This window comes from Pteropus vampyrus, unplaced genomic scaffold, assembly GCF_000151845.1.
Source record: "Pteropus vampyrus isolate Shadow unplaced genomic scaffold, Pvam_2.0 Scaffold128, whole genome shotgun sequence".
Lineage (NCBI taxonomy): Eukaryota > Metazoa > Chordata > Mammalia > Chiroptera > Pteropodidae > Pteropus > Pteropus vampyrus.
In genome coordinates, this window is record NW_011888909.1 from 1,782,251 (window position 1) to 1,803,327 (window position 21,077).

Genomic DNA, 21,077 nt, shown 5'->3' on the forward strand with positions numbered 1-21,077 from the left:
TCATTTACATGAAGTGTCCAAAGTAGGCAAGTCAATAGAGACAGAAACTGGATTAGTGGTTGTCTGGGGTAAAGGGGAGATCAGGAGGGAGTTTGAAAGGTGACAGATAAGAGGTTTGGATTTTTCAGAGTAATAAACATGTTCTGAAATTGATTGTGGTGATGGTTGTACAACTCTATGAATATGAAAAACCATTGAATCATATCCTTTAAATGGCTGAACCGTATGTTATACGAATTATATCTCAATAAACCTATTTAAAAAAAATGTGCCAGGCAATTTGCTAGGTACTCAATACATAATAAATGTGAAATGCGTATGGTATGTGCTTAATAAATACAATGCAAACACAAAATGCCTCATTTACTTTGAATAAAGGGGAAAAACTTTTAAAAGGAATACAGTACATGTGAAATATAAAAGCCTAAATTAATGTGCTAATTAGGAATAAAATAACCATAACTAAGGCAGATCAGCATATAGTATTGTAGTGGGATATCATTAAACTGTACTTGAGTGTACAGTAAGGCAAAGCCATTAGTGGCAATAATCTTTGGTAATACGCTATTGAGTCATAGTGTTATTTAAACAGAAAGCGAAGGCCATTATAAACTCCACCTGAGAATCAAAGACAAAGAGATAAAATAACAGTTTATTGCAAGCGAATAGATCTGAAGAGGAAATTATGCCTCTATCTCTTTATTGTCTTGGCTGTTGCATTCTGAATGTGCATGATTCTCTTACTACAATAAAACAGAAGCCTTGCCTTTCCCCATTCTGGCATTAAAAAAAAAAAATTGCATACTTCCCTAGTCTTGACCTTTCCTATTCTCTTTTTAGCCCCAGGAGGCTATTATTTTACAACCTAAAAGCTAATGCAACCCTCAGAATTATTGATGAGCATGAATTCCGTGGAAGAAGGCACTGTCCGTATCCTGCTGAAGTAAGACGTGAACAGCCTGGGGAAAGACGCTAACACCTACTGGAGCTTTCAGTGACCCAAGATCTTAGTGTTCTTGTCGAGGCTCGAAGTTACAGATAGAGCAAGGCATCTGGGGGTAGCAAATTAATACAAGCAAAGGCAGTTTTGTGGAATGTTTCAAGTGGCAGTCATACATTTAATATGTGTATCTCTAGGGGAAAGAGCTGATGTTGTCCCAACACTAGTAAGGATCAAAACTGGATAGAAAGCATATTTAGGCACAGGAAACACTTCCTTAAAAATAACAGCAAAATAGAGTGACCACTGAGTGGAGGGGACCCAACAACAACAGCAAAAAAAAAAGAGTTAAGGTTATAAATAAGAGAGGGAGGGAGGGAAGCAAGGATGAAGAAAGAATACAATTGAGTCTGTTAGTGCATTTAAAAATGGCCAGAAAGAGGACTGTTAACTTTAACCAGCAAAGAGAAAAAGATCTCTTTCAAGTACACCCTTTTCACAAAATGAATTGGTGGCAAGAGAAAGTAAGAGATCTTAAAAATTAATATATGTTAAGAAAAAAAGTAAGGTAGTTAGCAGAGGACGGAGATGGCACTTCAAAGTCCTGAAGAGATAATAAGTGGACATAAAATTATTCATATTAATATGACAAGGGGATTGGACTTGCGTGATCAGAAGAAGGCCATGACAAGGATTGATGTGCAGTGGTAGGAACAGAAGGAGAACAAAAGTGAACCATTCAATAAAAAACCAAGGCCAAAACTGACTACTCAATGAACTTGGCTAAAGGAGAACAGTCCAGAAAGACAAAGTAAAATCAGATTCAATGGCAAGTGTAAGAAAGAGAAGAGCAACCACAATGTGTCCCAAACAGAAGCAGGTTTAAGTGAAACTGCAAAGTGTTTCCTGAAAAGCTTACATGATTTTAAAGAAATGTAAAGCATCAGTATTTAGTTGGGAAGAGCAAGAACTTGAAAATAGAACGAAAGTTCTAAGTCTGAAAACAAAAAAAGTTCGTTTTGCATTTTCCAATTAATTTCCTTTTCTTTTTTTTATTCACTAATTATTTCTTCATTTGACTTTGTAACTGGGAAATACTTTCCCACAACAACAATGTGATAACTGGTGGCTAAATTCCAAATGCAGCCCACAAAAGTCTGTTTAACTATTAGAACTCTATCTTGGTAATAATTCTGATAAAATCATCCTGAGTACTGAGAGCTGGGAGAAAGAAGTGACAAATGTAAGAGAGAAGAGGAAGAGAAACAAGGAAAGGAAAGGATGAGGGGGAAAAAAAGAAGAGGAAAAAAAGATGAAAGGTTTTCTCTTTTTCTCTCAGACACACAGTTGCAAATGCTGACTCCAGTAATGATGGCTCCTCTAGGTGTTAGAAAGCTGTCGAACTCATGGTCAGTTCTAAGGCATCTACAAGCAATGTCCCTTAACCTCCCCTGGGAGAGATTATTGGAATTTTAAAAAGTGTGGACAAGGACATTTGGTAGCGAGTTTCTTCTAAGACAGATCTCACCATTCCTATTTATTTCGCAGCCTCATCCCTCTTTTGCTTCTTTAAAGGATCAAGTGTTTTGACTTAGTGCTTCTGGTGGGTCTTGGTGTACAAGGGAAGGGTAGTTTGTAAATTTTAAATTTATGAAATGGGAATTATCTATACAGAAAAATGGTTTCTTCAATCGTATATAGAGAACTGCTTTTATAAAGTATAGATGAAGTATAAATAGGGACTATATCATTTAATATGAGAAGTACTCAAAATAATGCATTACAAACCACTGAATACAATTGAGAAATTGTATTCTCAATTGTGAAAAATTGTGTGATTACTCACAGATCTACAAAGGGACGTAATACTTTAGGAATGTAGATATATAACAGATATTTAGGAAAATCATGGAGAGTTAACTTGGAAATTAAGGTATAGAAAAACTCAAGTAATTGAAATTACATAAAAAACAAAAATGGTCAAATTAAATATGACATTTGCATCAGCAAGAAAACAAGATTAGTCAAGCAAGAATGATTAGTATTAGAAAGAACAGAAAAAGAAAATGAAGAGTTTACAAAGCTCATAGTGATTAGAAAATTTGAAAGACAATTGTAAAAATCTAAAGTAAAAAGAACAAAAAGGGACTGAGATAGAAGAAAACCTTCAAAAGAACACAAATATTCAAGTTTTAAAGATATGTATTATGTATGTGAGATAGGTAAATAAATTTGTGAGAGGATTAGAAGAGATTCTTTTAAATGTAATTTCTCAGTAAAGGATCTTCTTATTGGTGACATTTCAGAGGGGAAAAAACCTCTAAAAGGACAATGAAATATCATATGGTGTGTTTTAGTTAATTTATTTTTTTAATATACTGCCTCGATCAGTATCATTATGCCTCTAAATTGCACAAGTAAAGTAGCTACGATTGAAAAATTTTGTCTGTTAATGTTGCTTATTTTTAGCTGTCCAGAAGTTATCGTTATTCATCTTATTTCCTAGGAAGCTCAGTAATTTTCTAATTTATCATCGACATTTAATTACCATTAATTTAATTCATTTAATAAACAAATATTTTATCACATGTAATCATTAGATGCCTGCTCTCAGAAAACAGAGCTGAGAATGTAGCGTTCAGAAAACCGATTCAAGCCCTAGTTTTGTCACCTACAAATAATGTTAAGCAAAGTAACTGAACCTCAATTCCTTCATCTCTTCATAAAATAAAGGTTTTGAACTAAAATAAATTTTATGAACTCTTAAGCCCCTTCTGTGTTTATTATTTTTATGTTTATTATTCTCTAAAAGCTAAATTAATGTTTAGCTTAAAGTGTAAAAGTTATTATTGCAGTCTTGTCATCAGGATGGTATTATAATTCATGATTTTTCACTAAGATTTATTGACAACTTAAAAATTAATAGATACACTAGGTAAAAAGAAAGAGGATAAATGGATTATGGCTTCAAAGACAGTATTTTCACCATTACATGGAGAAAATATTTGAATATCATTTAAAATTTTTAAACATGGAAATTGCATAAATAATATGCAATTATTGTATTAATAATTAATATTAAGTACATGTTAGTATATTTATATGTTAATAATAGCTAATTAATATTAATAAACTAGTATTAATCATAGTTTATAAACTACATGCATGTGCCAAGTGTTTATCATCTTCACAATGACACTATGTAATTTTTGTTATAATCCTTATTTTACAGATAAATGTAAAATAACTTACTGTGTGGCTTAGTCAAGATCTCACAGATTGTAATGATAGAGCCGAGAGGCTTTTACTGCCCCAAATGGGATATTATCATATTAACTACTCAGTGACTTGCTTTTTAAAATTTAGCATGTCCTGACCATGATTCTTTGTTTATAAATTTACTTCCATAGTTTCATTTCTAAGGACTCCATGATATTCCGTTATATGAATGTACTATAATTTATTTAAACATTCTCCCATTTAGGGACATTTAGTTCATTTTCACTTTTTTACTCCTTGTATGTGAATCTTTGCACACATCTTTAAATATTCCTCAGAATAAGTTTTTAGATATAAAATTGCTGGGTTAAAAGTCATAAGTATTTTAAAGACATTTTATATTACCAACTATGTATTTTATTTTAGCCATAGTCTTCATCCTTTGAAGTCTCTGAAGAGGTTGTTAAACTCTTGCTATTTATTGTTAGTAGTTTATTTTGTGGTTCTTACTCTGCCACTTAAAATAGAAATTCAGGTAGGTGAAGAGATATTTCAGTAGTTCCCAACAGATAAAAGGAAAGGAGGACAAATTTTTGTTTTCTTCATCCTTTGTGGAAAATTAGGAAAACTGACAAAGAAAGTGCCAGGAAAGAAATTGATTCTCTATGTGAGTATAGTACTGGGACTGAAAACACAGAAGAAAAATGAAACATTAAGCCCAAGTATTTTGGTACCAAACTTTTTTATAACTGGAGTAATCCAGCTGTTTGACCAATATTTTCAAAAACTCTGGATAGTCAGAACAGAGTTTACCTGTGGGAGTTGGGTTAGGATTTGACTGAGGATATGATTGGCAGGAAGAACCCTCTTCAGGTACTGGAAGTATTATATGTCTAGATTTCGATAATTCATCTAGCTGTACATTAAGACCTATGTACTTTACAGTATGTATGTCATACCTCCAAACGAACAAAAAATCTCAGATTGTTGGCATCATGTAAACTGGACATCTAAGGTCAACTGGATTTTCATTTTACTCCCAAATCTTTTTATATATGCTTTTATTATCATTTAAACTTATTACATATTTAGGCAGTAAACAAACACAGTAAGTCAAACTCTGGTAAGCTGGCAGACTATGTTTTTTTCTTTTTCTAAGTTTGGGCAATTCTTCCATTTCCAATCCCTAACAGTTGCACATTTAGGTAGACTCTAATGTGGGGCTATTATTATTCCTTATACATATCGTGTATCTTTAATTATTAACTGGAGATAAATTTCCAGGAAGCTGCCTCTCAGTGATCTGAAGAGAAGATGACATACAAACCCCAAGCCAACAATTATTCGAAGTTAAATAAAGTACAATGTGTCTAAAACAAATAAGACGTTGGTCAAACACTGTTTAGACCACTTGGACCACCTTAGAATAAAATGCTCAGAATGTAGCATTATTTCATCTTTAAAATATATTGGAGTTTGGAGTAATCCAAAAGTGAATAGTGAGCATCCAGATATTCTGCTTTTCCTAAGCATACTCATGTCAAATTTCCCTCTCTAGAAATTCAATCTTAGTCTTTAAATTTAAAGGACAAAACATGAGATTGTGGGAACTTTTCCCAAATCTTAGATACTTAAAAACAATGTAGATCTAACTTCTAATAAAAAAGCATCTCTTATTATCAGAGATATCATGACATAAATCAAGATCTGAGCTCTTTTTGATTTGGACTATATTGTACATGCAGTATTTTTATATGGCTGAATAATTAGTTGGTTGCAGGTGTGTTTACATTAGACAGAACTGCTTTCTTTCTGCCTTTCAAACACCCAATTCCTTTTGTTTTTTAGAACATACATTTTAGTTGGCAGCAGCAAGTCAAACCTCAGCCTCCATTTGCATTTCTCTAAACTCTCAGGGAGATAGTGGAGACATTTGTTTGTGAACACAAGATTGTAATATATCTATATTTTTGGTTGGAATCCAGTTCATCTGTTACAATTTAGTGATGTTCTAAGTTTTTGCTTCTACCTCTTAGACCCTAAAATGACTTCATGTCTTGGCTGAGCTTCAGAGTTTCAGCACATACAAACAGATCCAGACTCTCATTCTCCCTACCATCCTGGGCTGTTACCAGCAGTTTTCTGGGGCATGAAAAACATCCAAACTGGCAAACTTCAGAAAGAGCAGACATTTTTTTTTTCAGGAATATTTTGCTTCATCGTGACAAAAAGCCAACCTGTTCTCCTGTTTAAAATATGCAGTGGAGTAATTTTAGCTTCTGAAATTTTCCATTCTGAGTACAAATCTATGTTGAGAAGAAAGCAAAAAAAAAAAAAAAAAAAAAGAGTCCTATCAACTCTCCTAAGCTTAGTAGTTATATGGTACTCTGAAGCCTAAGACACTGGTCTGGAACCTTGCAACTTTCACCTAAATAAGTATCTAGGATACCAGCAGTCAAGTTTACACCTCTCTCCTCCTCACGACCAGCCTGACAGGAAAGGATTCTTCACTGCGAGAACTAAAAAGTCCCAGAAGAAGAGACCTAAGGACACTAGCAGTTATAGGTCCTACCAGTGACAAAGCCAGCTTGAAGCTTCGTCGCCCTGTGATGATGCTCTCCAGGCACCAATCTTCTCTGGAACCTGGTATTTCCAGTTAGCTTGTTATTGTAATATTCTTTAATAGGGACAGACAGGCAAGGTACCAGACATTGGAGGAAAGCCTCCAACATGAAAGACAGAGACGAAAGTGAACAAAGCAGGTGGGAGTGTGGGGATGGGGGCATAAAAAAAGGGAAATTAAGAAATTAAAGAGTAGAAAGAAAATTTCACAACAAGTAAGAACAGTCTTAGAGAGAAAATAACACAATGCATGCACAAAACGAGAATGGGGTGTTTTAAAAATAGAACAAGCAGAAAAAATTAGTGCTTTGAAATTAAAAGTTGGGAAGCAAATTCAAAGGAAGGGTTTAAAGACAGAGTTAAAGAAATCTCCCTGAAAGTAATACTAAAAAGTGAAAGAGTTGGAAGATATGAGAGGAAAGCTAATAAGAGGATCAATTCGGGAGGGTTAACGTATGAATAACAGTTTCAGAAAATGAAGAGGAGGAAATTAGAAAGGCAAGAACAAAAACACTCCAACTTAAAATGTCCCACTAAGCGCCTATGACAACAAATGAGACAAACGTTCTATTCCAAATTATATCATCATGAAATTTCAGAAGACAAAGTATAAGGAAAATATCCTAGAAGCTGACAGAAATTTAAATGGCAATGAGATACCATTACATACCTATTATAACAGCCAAAATCCAGAACACTGACGACACCAAATGCCGACAAGGGTATGGAGCAATAGAAACACTCGTTCATTGCTGGTGGGAATGCAAATTGGCACAGCTACTTTGGAAGACAGTTTGATGGGTTCTAACAAAACTAAACATACTCTTACCATACAATCCATCAATCATGCTTCTTGGTATTTACTCAAAGGAGTTGAAAACTTATGTCCACAAGAAAAGCTGCACATGGATGTTTATAGCAATTTTATTCATAATTGTTCAAACTTGGAATCAACCAAGAAGTCTTTCAGTAGGTGAATGGATAAATAAACTGGGGTACATTCAGACAATGGAAAATAATTTAGTGCTAAAAAGAAATGAGCTATCAAGTCATGAAAAGACATGGAGGAAACTTAAATGTATATCTCTAAATGAAAGAAGCCAATCAGAAAAGGTTACATACTATATGATTTCAATCATATAACATTCTAGAAAACGCAAAACTATGGAGACAGTAAGAATTAGTGTTTGTCAGAGTTTGGTGCGAGTGGCAAGGAGGGGTGCGGAGAATAGAGGATTTGGGGTATGAAAATTCTCTGTATGATACCATAATGATGGATACATGTCATTATACATTTGTCCAAACCCATAGAATGTACAACACCAAAAGTGAACTCTAATGTAAACTGTGGACTTTGGGTGACAATAATGTGTCATTGTAGGTTCATCAGTTGTAACAAATATACCACTCTGGTGGGGGATGTGGATGATGGAGGAGGCTAAGCATGTGTGGGGACAAGAGATAATATGGGAAATCTCTGTACCTACCCTTCAATTTTTCTCTAAACCTGAAATGTTCTTTAAAAAAATCTTTAAAAAAAAAGTCTTACAAAGAGGAAAAACAGGTCCTATATAATGGCTTGGAAATTCCAATGGCATTGGACTTCCCCATAGTGAAATTGGAAGCTTAGAGCAAATGAAGCAGTGCCTCAATATCCTGAAGGTAAATTATTTTCAACCCAGAATTTTGTTCTCAGATAAACTATCAATAAAATGTGAGAATAAGATAAAGACATTTTAAACCATTCAAGAACTTAAGTTATTTCCACCCATGTTCCCTACTGGAAGGTATATTGCACAAGACAAGAGTTAAAAACTAAGAAAGAGGGATCTGAATTAGGGATGCAGAAAACATGGAGTCTAACTCAGAAGAGTGGCATAGGGAAGTTTTGGGATGATGGCTAATGAAAACCCAAGAATGACAATGATGCAACAAGCTTAGGGAGCTCCCAGGACAGACTAGAGGGCTCTGGGAGGAAAGTCCCAGGAAAATATGGAACTGGCATGTGCCTGGCGTATGTGTGTGTGTATACATATATACACACACATACACACACATCCATACATATGTATATGTATAGTACATATATACATATGTGTATATGGAGAGAGAGAGAGAGAGAGAGAGAGAAGTAAATTGCAGAAATGTTGGAGTATTGGAAAAAATTTGGTAAATGGAAAAGATGCTCCTTGACGTGTGTTGGGGTTATGAGCCAATAAATCCATTGTTTGTTGAAAATATCCTACGTCAAAAATGCATTTAATACACCTAACTTACCAAACATCAGGGCTGAGCCTAACTTAAACGTGCTCAGAATACAACATCCAAAAAAACGCTGGTAACACAGTACGCTGTAGGGTATCAGATGTTTACCCTGCCGATCGTGTGGCTGACTGGGAGCTATGGCATGCTGCCACTGCCCAGTATCACCCAATATCATGGGAGAGTATCACATGGCATATCTCTAGCCCAGGAAAAGATCAAAATTTGAAATACTATTTCTGCTAAATGTCTCACTTTCACACCACTGTAAAGTCGTAAAGAAAAATTGTCAGTGGAAACATCGTTAAGTCGGAGACTATCTGTATATATTAGTTCTCCAATTAATACTGTTTCACTGAAGAACCCTGACTAATACACTACTCTAGAAGTAAAGATCCCATGAAGTTACCCACGCATGTCCCGTCCAAGTCAGTGCCCTAGAATCAAGAAGCTGGACCTCAGCAGCAAGCTGTTTGCTTATGTATTAAGGTTATACTGCCCAAATTTATTGCAATCCTAAGGCCATTTGCTACTCATTCTGTAAATATAGGAGTCATTCTTCTGCCCTATAACATAAAATCCCATCAGGAGCAAGTCATTCAAATTATCTTCCCTAGAGAGCAGGGAAATGCAATTTTGTGTCCAAAGCAGAGAGGATTCAGAAGTTTACCGAAGTCCTGGGAACTTAAATTGTAGTCAGGGATAATATTGCTGTTCATCACTGTCTACTTATTTTCTATTTAAAGAGTTTTATCTTCCTAGTAGAGGGGGTTGGTTTAATAGCATGTCAGGGGAAATGTCTAGTGAATGTATTGATTGCATATATGATGATAAATGTGGGCAACTTATCTCCTAATCTTCTTCTAGGTTTGCCTAGCTGAGAGCGAATAAAATTATTTTTAATATAGCCAAGAAGGTCTTTTTTCATTGTCTTGGGATGCTGGTACCATACACGTGCCTAAATGACTTGTTTTTTCTTAAAAAAAAAAGTAAGAATTTGTAGATGAGCACCAGGTGGAAGACATTTCTGTATATGGCACTTTAGCTAGGCATAATTAAGTTATGCTAGGACAGTGCTTAATGGAGGGAACAAATACATACGGTGTTCACATATCTAATGTGTCCACATTTTACAGAGAAGAAGACGGTTATAAGTCCTTAAGGGGGAAAAACAAGGGTCTTCATTACCAAGGGTAAGAAAAAGTTTCTAAGGCACTTCACACATTTGTATGCAAAACAGAAGCAATCTAAAAGGGATAGGAGGAATAAGACTGTTTAACAAAGCAACTTAATTTTATGTCAGCTTTCATTTTCTGATATAAAATATTTCTGAAAAAACGTTGTACAGAAGACAGAAATTCTATCGTCATCTCTCTTTTGCTTGCTGAAGACAAATGCAATACTGATGCTCTAACAAGAAATGTACTTCTGTCACATCCAGAGTGACCGATAATGCTCAGGCCTATCAATTACTCCATTCAAATAATAGGGTTTACTTGCATTTAAGGTCACTTGGGCTATAATACTGTTACTGTCCTTTCTTCTGCTTTATAGTCTCATTTTCAGAGAGGATTGGTAGGAAAGGCTGGAGGGACTGGGCTGTACTCATTCAAGGGAAAAAAACCGTAAACTTTTTATTAACATGAAATCATTTGGGAAATTCTAAATTGATTATTGCTGTTGCTGTTGTTTTGTTTAAATAACTAAATGAGGAAACCTAAAGTAGTTAGTAAAACACAGAACTCCTAGGTGTTAAGTCCAGTTCTATCACTATGTAGCTGTGTGACATGGGGTAAGGCACAATACCTCTGTGAGCCTCTGTTTACTTATTTCTAAAATGAATATCTTTGACTATAGCCTCTCTAATGATATATAAAATATATAATATATGTAATTATATGTAATTGAATATGATATATAGATGTCTATATACACATTTCCTGAAACAAGTGTACATAGCAATGTAGCCTGCGGGACAATGTCCTGCTGTCCTGGTGGTGCTGCTCCTGCCCTATTTATGGAAGTGCTTGGGCCCACACATTTGGAGGCTATTATATTTTCCTGTAGGCCTGAAGAAAAACATTTTGGTTTAATGTATTAACTTCTGGACTGCTTTTCCTGAGAAATGCAAGGTTTTGGCTTAATATATTTTCCCCAGCATTTTATTTTGTAACATTTCAAACTTTCAGAAACGCTGCAGGAACATACATTAAAGACCATATACCCTTCCCTTAGATTTACCAGTTGTTACCACTCTGCCACCTTGGCTTCCTATTTCTCTCTCTACTCCCTTTCTGGATATATAGGCATTGTTGAATCTATTGAGAATTTATTTCAGACATTCAGCGTATAACGTCTAAGAAAAAGGATATTTTCCTACATGACCACAGACTGTTTCTTGAGAAATTTAATATTGATTCAACACTGTTATCTAAAAATATACTCTATATTCACATTTCCCCCAATTATCCCAGTAATGTTCTATATAGATTAATTAATTATTTATTTACTTATTTACTTATTTATTTTATTTATTCATTTATTTATTTATTTATTTTTGTATCTCGGGATCCAATCAAGGATTATCTGTTGCATTCAGTTGCCCTCTCTGTTCACCTCTCTCTTATTCTGTAATTTCCCAGGCTTTTTTGTTCGTTTGCTTTTCATAATATTGACATTTTTGAAGAGTTCAGGTCAGTCGTTCTGCAGAATGTCCCTCACTTTAAATTTGCCTAGCTCTGTCCTAATGATTAGATTCAGGTTAAAGATTCTGAAGGAATATTATATAGGTATTGTGTTCTCAGTGTATCACATCAGAAGTATGTGATGTCATAACTGGTGATGCACGGTTTGATCATTTGGTTAAAGAGATCATCACCACATCTCTGCAATGTTAAAATTTCATTTCCCTGTATAATTAATAAGCAATCTTGGACTAACACTGAGATTTTGTAAATATCTTGTTTCCCAAAGGTTTTGGCATCCATTAACCATGGTGGCTGTAAGGTTACTATGTTTTGGTTGTCTTTTACAAAGGTGAATTGAAATAATAAACATATCTCTGGAAGATGGTGGAAAGAATTGGTCAGTGTGGACTTGACCACAGACAAATCCTGTTGTTGTTGGCGGTGGTGGTGGTAGTGATGGTGGTAGTGGTGTGTGTGTGTGTGTGTGTGTGTGTGTGTGTGTGTGTGTGATGGAGGTGCTGAGGCAGAGTGAGAAGCTTTGACATGCTGTTAGCATTTTAAGCAGTGTTTTAAGTGAAGGCTAAGATTGGGGTGCCTAATCTGGGGTATCTAAGAAAAGGAAACTTTTATTAGGTGTCAAAGGGAACAGACACACACTATACTGTTTCTTTGTTTCCAGTTTCTCTGTAATATGAGACAAGACCTAGAGCTTAAGAATAATGGGCACATATAATACAAACAATACATAAAAATCTTTTCTTTTTTATGGTGGGTTATACCTTCCTTTATTTCTTCTTTTTCCTCTATTGTATTTTTGGTTGTAATATTACTCTGTTTCTGTTAGATGAAATTAAGGCATTATTAATAGAAAACACAATTAGAAATTAACATGAGAGAAGCAAAAGTTTGTAATAGATTTGTGATCAAGTAAGAGTAACAAAGAATCTGAACACAGCTCTTTTTATCTTGAAGAATTGAATCACAATGTCTATATTTTTTTCTTCATGTTTCTCTGATTTATTGAAGTTAATTTTCAACAAAAGCAGAATTCTATACTGACATATGGGACTAGTTATTAATGATAGGGAGAACAAACCAAATGTTGCAATAAAGAGAAACGTTCTGCACAGAAGAGCAAAAGTCAATAATAATAGCAATAATCATGATGAGGATAAAGAATGCTAATGAGCTTTGATAAAAGGTCCTGAAAAGTAAAGGTATGCTAATAATAGTACAGTAGCTGGAACAGAGAGCACGGAAGGTGAATTGTGCAAGAGATTACATTTTAAGTGACAAGAACAATCTGGCATAGGAAATGAAGAAGTAAGACCATGAAACAATAGAGTCCATGTATTCAAGCACTAGAAATAGAGAAGTCCTAGCAAAGACTTTTTTGCCTTGTGGAATTATGCTAACTTATGTCTTCCTTTGTTTTCTTCAATTTTTCTCTAATTTATCAGATGATTTGAACCCATAGCAGGGAGAACAATGTTTACTATGATGTCAGTGTTTTAGGAAAAAGAACCAGGAATTTGAAAAGTAAACTTTTTGCAAATACAAAGATTTTATTGTTGCTGGTGTTATGCTTCTAGAATAACTATGATGATTAATTATGAAAAGAGATAATAGTGGATACGATTTGTCTTTGAACAGGAATGTTATGCCACTGAAACAAGCACAATGGAGATTACAAGAGCAATCAACAAAGTACAGGATATTATAAAGACTTACTTTTAAGCTACAATATAGCCAAAATATACTGTTAAGAACCCAGAATTGTCTCAAGAAAGAATAATGAAATACCCATGTTTTATTAGATTTATTTAAAATTAACTGCAAGTTGAACAATCTTTTCAAGCGTCTTTTAACACTTTTGCAATTTGCTGGACAATGATTCCTTTTTTTCTTAGAGCTACAGTGGCTAATCTGATTTTGGTGTTTCAGTGATTATGTCAATTAATGTGTGCTGAGAGTAATTTCATTTGTTGAAATAGATACCAGGTGAATATATAATTAGTAGAAGGTTGTGTCTTTAAGATTTTGAATGCAGTTTTCCAAGATTAGCCACAGTATGGAATAGTGGAGTTCTAAATATAATTAATTTCTGGTTAGTGGCCAAATTGTTATCTATTTTATTCCCTGACAATTAAAATTATAATCTTTTCCCACTTTCTCTTCCAAATCTAAAATACATTAGGGTGACCAAGCATCTTACTTTGCCCAGGATGGTCCTAGTTTTAGCTCTGAATGTCCTCTATCTTGAGACCCCTTCTGTTCCAAGCAAACCAGGATAGTTAGTCACCCTAAAACACTCGTCTCATTTGAAGAGGAATGTTATACTTATAAAGCTTAACTTATCATTAAATAGATTTAACAGATAGAAAAGCAATTTAAAAACAAATTTCCATTCATGTTATCACAAAAAAGCAACTATATAATGTGTAGATTTTTTCCTTCTAAACTTTATGCAAACAATATATAATTTAACGATTATAAAGGCAATTGTAGTCACAAGATATATACAATTTTTTGTTCATTAGTTAACAAATACATTTCTCACACACTCATTTGTGTAATTTTAATGACTCAAAATTCTAACATATTTCTGTTTTAAGTTATTTAATTATCCTTCATTATAGGACATTTATGTTGTTTCTGTTTTTTTCTCATAAATGATAATTCTGTAAATATCTTTGTATATACACTATTGCTCTTTTAAATGTAAGAAATAAAACTTTGCAGAAAATATACATAGAGTATAATTGTATTAACAACATATAAACAGTTCAAATTGTGAATGTTTTCTTCTGATAGCTAATTTCTTTTCAACTACCCTATTGAAATAACTATTTCATGAAAATGCCTGGTAATATGAGTCCATTCTAGAAACTAGGCAATATTTTTTATTTGGGTAGTTGAAACAACAATGTGTTTGTTTGTTCTAAAAATAGAGAAATTTTCATCACAAACGAAGAGGTTGTTTACTTTTATTAGGATCTTTCTTTCAGGCATGTGAAGAAAAATGAGATCACTGGATAATCATAATTTCATAGACAAAGATATACTATGTTCCAAAATTGACAGAGGCATTGAGAAATTCAGATATACTACCAACTCATTTTTAGGGACAGATGCTATGTAGGAGCTCATTTTAATATTAAGTCTGACCAAATCAATTATCTCTTCAGGTTTCCTTTTACAATTTCTGACGTAGAAGCATGAAAATTCAAAAATTCAAGTCTTTATATGTACTATAATTAAAATGCAATACCCTGCATCTACAAAATCTTAACTTGGCAGGATAAGTCATAGAATCAGTTAACAGTTATTGAGCACCTGCCATTGCCTACCCAATCCCTATCCTCTAGAATTTACCAAGTGATATGAAAAAGCCATGGGTTGTGTATATAATAATAAAATAATAGAAGAGTGCGGTACATTTCATTACAGCAGTGTAAAAATTGGGGGGCATGTATCCTTGAGCACCTGCATTATTTATGAAAAAATATTGTAAAGAACTTAAATAGCTATCAACAATATATAAATAAATGTTATAGAATAGTCAGACATTGGAATACTAGGCAAGAATGAAAATGAGTGCACAGGAACTACTATGTGTAACAACACCAACAACTCCCATAAATGAAACATCGAATACGAAAGATGAGTTTTAGCAGAATACATATAGATTAATATCATTTACATAAATTTAAAACAAGCAAAATATTATATATTATTTAGGAACACTTCCAATGAAGTAAAAATATAGAGAAATGCATGCAATGATAATTATGGAATTCAGTAACATGATCCTCTGGGAGGAGGGGGTGGAGGGAGGACACAATCCCAGAGGTACGTTCACATATTATGGAAATGCTTTATTTCTTAAGCTACTGGGGAAATACATGATTGTTCATTATATTATTTTGAAATATTTAACAACACATTAAAATATGCATAAATAAAAGTGCCCTATAAGCAGAAAAGAGGCTGTTAATTCTGAATGGAAGTAGCAATCTGAGTAAGCTTTTTGGATGAGTTGGCCTTGATGGATAAATTGGTCTTGATAGATGAGCAGACATTCAGTAAGTCCAGATGGTAGAAAAGGAGATTCTGGAGTGATGGATCAGCATGGGCAAAGGCATGGAAGTGTTCTGGGCAACAGCTATTTTAGAATGCATAAAAATATTTATGCTGAAATAAAGGCAGTTGATAATATAATTTAGACCATACTGCAAATGGTCTTGAACACAGCAGAAGTGTAAAATACTTACTAGGTTTTATAGATAGAAGATTGCAATTAGGTCTGTAACTTATTATATTCTTCATGTAATTCCAAAGGATTGATGATTTCTTCACCCAGGATGTTATCTTAGTTGAATCTGATCCTTTTAGATCTCTACTGTTCTTCAAATGAAAATAAAATCATGATTCATCACAAATCATCTATCAAATCCAATAGAGAAATTGGTCATCAGGATTATAATCAGTCATAAACATGGAGAGCTCCCATTGGTAGCTTTCAAGTGTTATTTATAATTTTTTCTTATGATTATCCATCAATTTTCCCACCTGATCATGTCAAAGTGAATCTTCAAGTAGAAAGCATTGCTCTGAGAAGGGATAGCAAGACTAGCTGGTTCTGTGAAAATCTAAAGCTTATCAAATTTGCCAGACTGTCTTTTTACATGATCATCATTTGGTCACCAGCAGGTATCTTTCGTTAGCTTCATATGGCAGAGTCTAAAGAATACCGGTTGATCAATATGTCAGTCATCAGAGCCACTGCAGAGAAGATGCAAGTTTATGTTACAATATTGTGGAAAGTGGCACAACATTTAGCAAATCGAACCACACATTTCCTGTCCTCCCCTGCTCAACTTTAAGATTAAAACTGCAGTTTGAAAAACAACTTCCATTGAAGAAAAAAAATTAAAACAGCAGGTGATAATTAGGGCAAAGTTACAACAATGTTATTGCTAACAGGCTAACTGTCTGTTAGTGGAAGCTATCACTTCTCCCAGGAATAGTTATTAAAAAGACCTTATGAGGATTAAAGAAGGGACGTTAAATGTGCTAGTCTCCTTATTTGCTCATTTGGAAATGGCATAGAGACAGATCTATTAGCCACCTCAGTCTACCTTGATCTCAGTGCAGACACACACACAAAATAACTGAAAGTTATAAACGACCAAAACATAAACCTTAGTTGCTTTGAGTTAAAAATCAATTTTCCTAATAAATTAAATTCAAATATTATATACTAGTGTGTAATATCAAGAAGGATATAGTAATAATTGCCATGTTGGCAGAGTGCAAAGTGCAAGACTTATAGGGATATAAAAATTTAGTAATTTAGAAAATCTGATATTAAAAATAGCTATTGCTAGTGGAAGCTTCAGAGTTCAATTCAGTTGTTGAGCTATAATAGTATTCTCATACCAGTCAAGGTTGAACGTTCAAGATGTAGTTTGAGTATTAATCATCGATTCAAATAAAAGATTGCATAACTGGAGAGGCTCTCCTGGGTTAAGTAGCTTATTCCTGAACACAGATGTAAGTTTTTTCTTTTGTGTATTCCAGAACCTCTTGAGTGTTTTTCCTACTAAATAAGCAACCTCTTTTGAAGTTATTTCTTTAGCTTTACTCTTTATCAACTATAATCTTTTGGCAAAGTTTTCACCTAAGCTTTTGCTGATGTGAATTATGAGCTCATTCAAAATGACCATTTCAAATTTAAGCTTTATTTTTCATTCTGCACAATAAGAAATTTGGTGATATGCTATGCTTTATTTTGATTTACTATACAGTATTCCATTGTATATTCATGCTATATAGTATTGTGGGAATAAACCATAGCTTATTTATCCACTTTACTGTTGGTGACCATTTGGGTAGTATAATTAATACATAAAAAATAATTATGTAGATACTCATATGTTCACAAATAATACTTCTGTATACTTATATACAGCATTTAATATTTTTTGTTGAAGTATGATATACATATAGACAAGTGCGTGTATTACAATAGAATAGCTTGATGAATTTTCACAAACTGACCACACATGAGCAACAAGCACCAAATCCCAAGAAAAAGAACATGACCAACTCCCCAGAAGTCCTATTTATGTCCCCTCCTGACATTAGCTCCCATCATGGGTAACCATTATCCTGTCTTCTGATAGCATAAACGAGCTATGCCTGTTTGTGTTTGGTTTCTTTCATTTAGTGTTATATTTATGAGATTTGTATATGTTAATGCATTTGGAAGCAGCTTGTTCATTCTAAGTGTTGTACAGTCTTCGTTATATAAATATATCAGCAATTATTTATCCTTGTTACTGTTAATGAATATTCAAGTTGTTTCCAGCTTGGCGGTTATTACAAACAGAGTTGCTTTGAACTGTTTGATATCTTTTGGTATACATTTGACATTGGTATATTCCTAGGAAATGAATTGCTAGGTCATAGTTTTTTTTTTTTATATGCTTAAATTTAGTAGATATTGCCAGTTTTCCAAAGTAGTTAGTTGTACTACATACATAGCATTTGATTTCTTGAGGGATCATTCTGAGTAAAGAATTTCAGCATAACCAGTAAGAGAACAAGTTTTGGAATCACTCAGGCCAAATTCAGCTTACCACTAAAAAGCTATGCCATCTATGTATACCCTTCTCAAGCCTCAGTTTACTCAACTGTGAAATAGGTATAATAAAATGAGATATTATTTCAATACAACATAGAACAGTGCTTGGCACATAGTCAGCGTTTAGCTTATGGTGATTATTAATCATTTGGTCTTACAACATAGACAATATGGAGAATTAGAAACAAATATGGGCAATATAATCTACAAACAAGTTTCACTCTCTGATAGAAGGAAATTGAAACTCTGACCCAAAAGGCATTACCAATTCTAGTGAGCATTGCACTTGAACCCTGAAAAAATACAATTAAACATTATCCCAAAATGCATTTGCAAATTACTCTTGCCAGAGGCAAGGTTCTTGGATGCAGTGCATTACCGTCCATTTTTTCCCCCTACCAGACATTACTCTTTAAAGACAAGACTGCCAAGGGCTACTCTGGAAAGTCACTAATAATATACTTTTTATTATATTTGCCAATTTCACACCTTTCTCTACCCAACCCTCAAAGTTGTTGAGAAGTTACTATAATTACAATGTTACTCCCTAGTTGTCCTTGAAACTTACCAGTATCTACGACATCTTCCACATTCCTAAAAACCCTAAAAATGAGCCCAAATCCTTGCTTCAAATTTCAAAGAACTTGCCTTTTTTGGTAGGTGTGAGCTTGATAACTTCAAGCCTGAATTTCAGCAGCTGCTGGAATAGTAGCCTAGAAGTTAACACAGAAGTTACACTCAGTACAGAGGTACCATTTTAGCTAATTGCTCTGGGGGCAGCAGACTCAGTTATCTTAGGTTGGTAATTTTGGAAGGTGGCTCCGTGTTCTAAATAAGTTGAATTAGATTCCATATATCAGTCACTATTCTCAAGAAATAAAGCACACAATCTACTGGAAAAGACGTCATCTTTTAAGGCCAGCAGTAGTGCTGAGAGAGAACTTTTTGAACGTTTAATTGAATTTATTCGGATGAGAAAACTAGTCACTTAAGAGTTTTGCCTAAGGTCAAATGGTATGTTCCCTGGACAGACATAACACTCAAATTCTATCCACAGTTCAGTGGTTGCTCCTCTTTGCACTTGCGCCTTTGCTCCCACCATTGTCCCTTCCCATCCCTGATCTCGAGTTCATATAGATCCAGACCTGGGATCCAGAAGAGGGGATGAAGGAGTGTGACCTAAGGGAATAAACAACCATCAAATTGGCGTCAGGAAGTGCAAGATGAGCGAAGCTTGCATGCTAGAACATAAGATCTAAGAGGGAGGACCTTCTCTGTTTTGTGTACCATTGTATTCCCAGCACATAGAACTGTGCTTGGTTTATTGTAGACCCTAATTAGTTGTTAAACAAAGAAATGAATAAATCAATAAATCTTAGGTGTGTCAGATTGCCATGCTCTTATTGTTTCTTTACCATCTCCTTCCAGTAATACAAAAACATAAAAGTGCACATTTAGATTCAAAAGATGAGTCCTGTACAAGCGTCTGGTATGGTGCCTGACCCATTGTGCGCAATTAATAAATGCCAGTTCATTTTCCTTTTCTTCTTCCCCAAGTGTAGGTTACTCGGGGTAAGGGGTTATGTGCCATGGTGTTTATGTGCCTGGACAGAAAGTGAAGCAGGTATCTAAGAGGCTGGTAAGAAAGAACTGTCAGTGTCTTTCTGATCCCAGTAGATCAATTCCAGTGCCCCGAAAAACGCATGGCTATTTGACCCAGAAAGGCTGGTCGCTTTTGTTGATCGATTCTGGGCTGCAGTCAGCTTTTTAGTACAACTTTTTATTAGCACCGAATACATTGCGGCGAGAGGAGGGGCAATGATAAGGAAAGCCCCAAAGACCCCTCTTCTCCCCAAATAAAGGAAGCCTGCTGAGGTAGGGACAGAGTTTTGCGGGACTAACTGGTCCTCCCGGCGGGGCGGTCCAGGCCCCTTCAGCCCCGCCCCTTCGCCCGCAGCGGCAGCTGAGGTTCAAGTTCGGCCCCGGGCCCAGCGCTGCCGCCTCCGAAGCTGCCTGCGCGTCCCAAAGGCTCCCATTTGAAGGCGAGGAGGGCCCAGAGGTCATCAGGGTGTGGGGTCACTCGGCCACACATTGTGCTATCACGTGAGAGAGAAGTTTGCAACTCTGCCTGTGGGGCTTCCCAGTGTCCCCCAATGGAGTAGAGGCTAGCGCTTTGGCACGCGCTCCCTTTCCTGTCGCCTCCAGTCGCGCCCCTCTCTCAGGGAAGCCCCCTTGTCCCTTTTTTTGAAATCCCTCCTTCCTTCGCAGCGCAGGTCGCCCGGCGAGAACACCCTGGGGACCTTGCGAGGAGGCCCGGGCCTGGGGTAGGGGGTCGAAGGACAAGTGTCTCGAGGAGGGTGCGGGGGTGGGGTGCGGAGCTGGGAGCACAGAGTTGACAGGGGACAGTGGCACGCACGCATCCCCAGTGTGACTGGCCGGGCATTTCGCGGCTTCCACACCCTCGCGCGCCAACTCTGCCGGGCCGCACCCGACCCCACGCGGACGACCCACTCCACACCCCTACCGCACCCTCACGGCCCACTCCCGGCTCCCCTCCGCCCCCAGTGCGCAGGCCCGGCCGCCCCAGCGCGCATGCCCTGGGCTTGTGAGCGCGGCCAGCCCCCAGCCTTTTGCTTTCTACACACTCTACAACTGGGGAGGAGGCAGGGGAGGAGGGAGCCGGGTCGGCCACGTGATC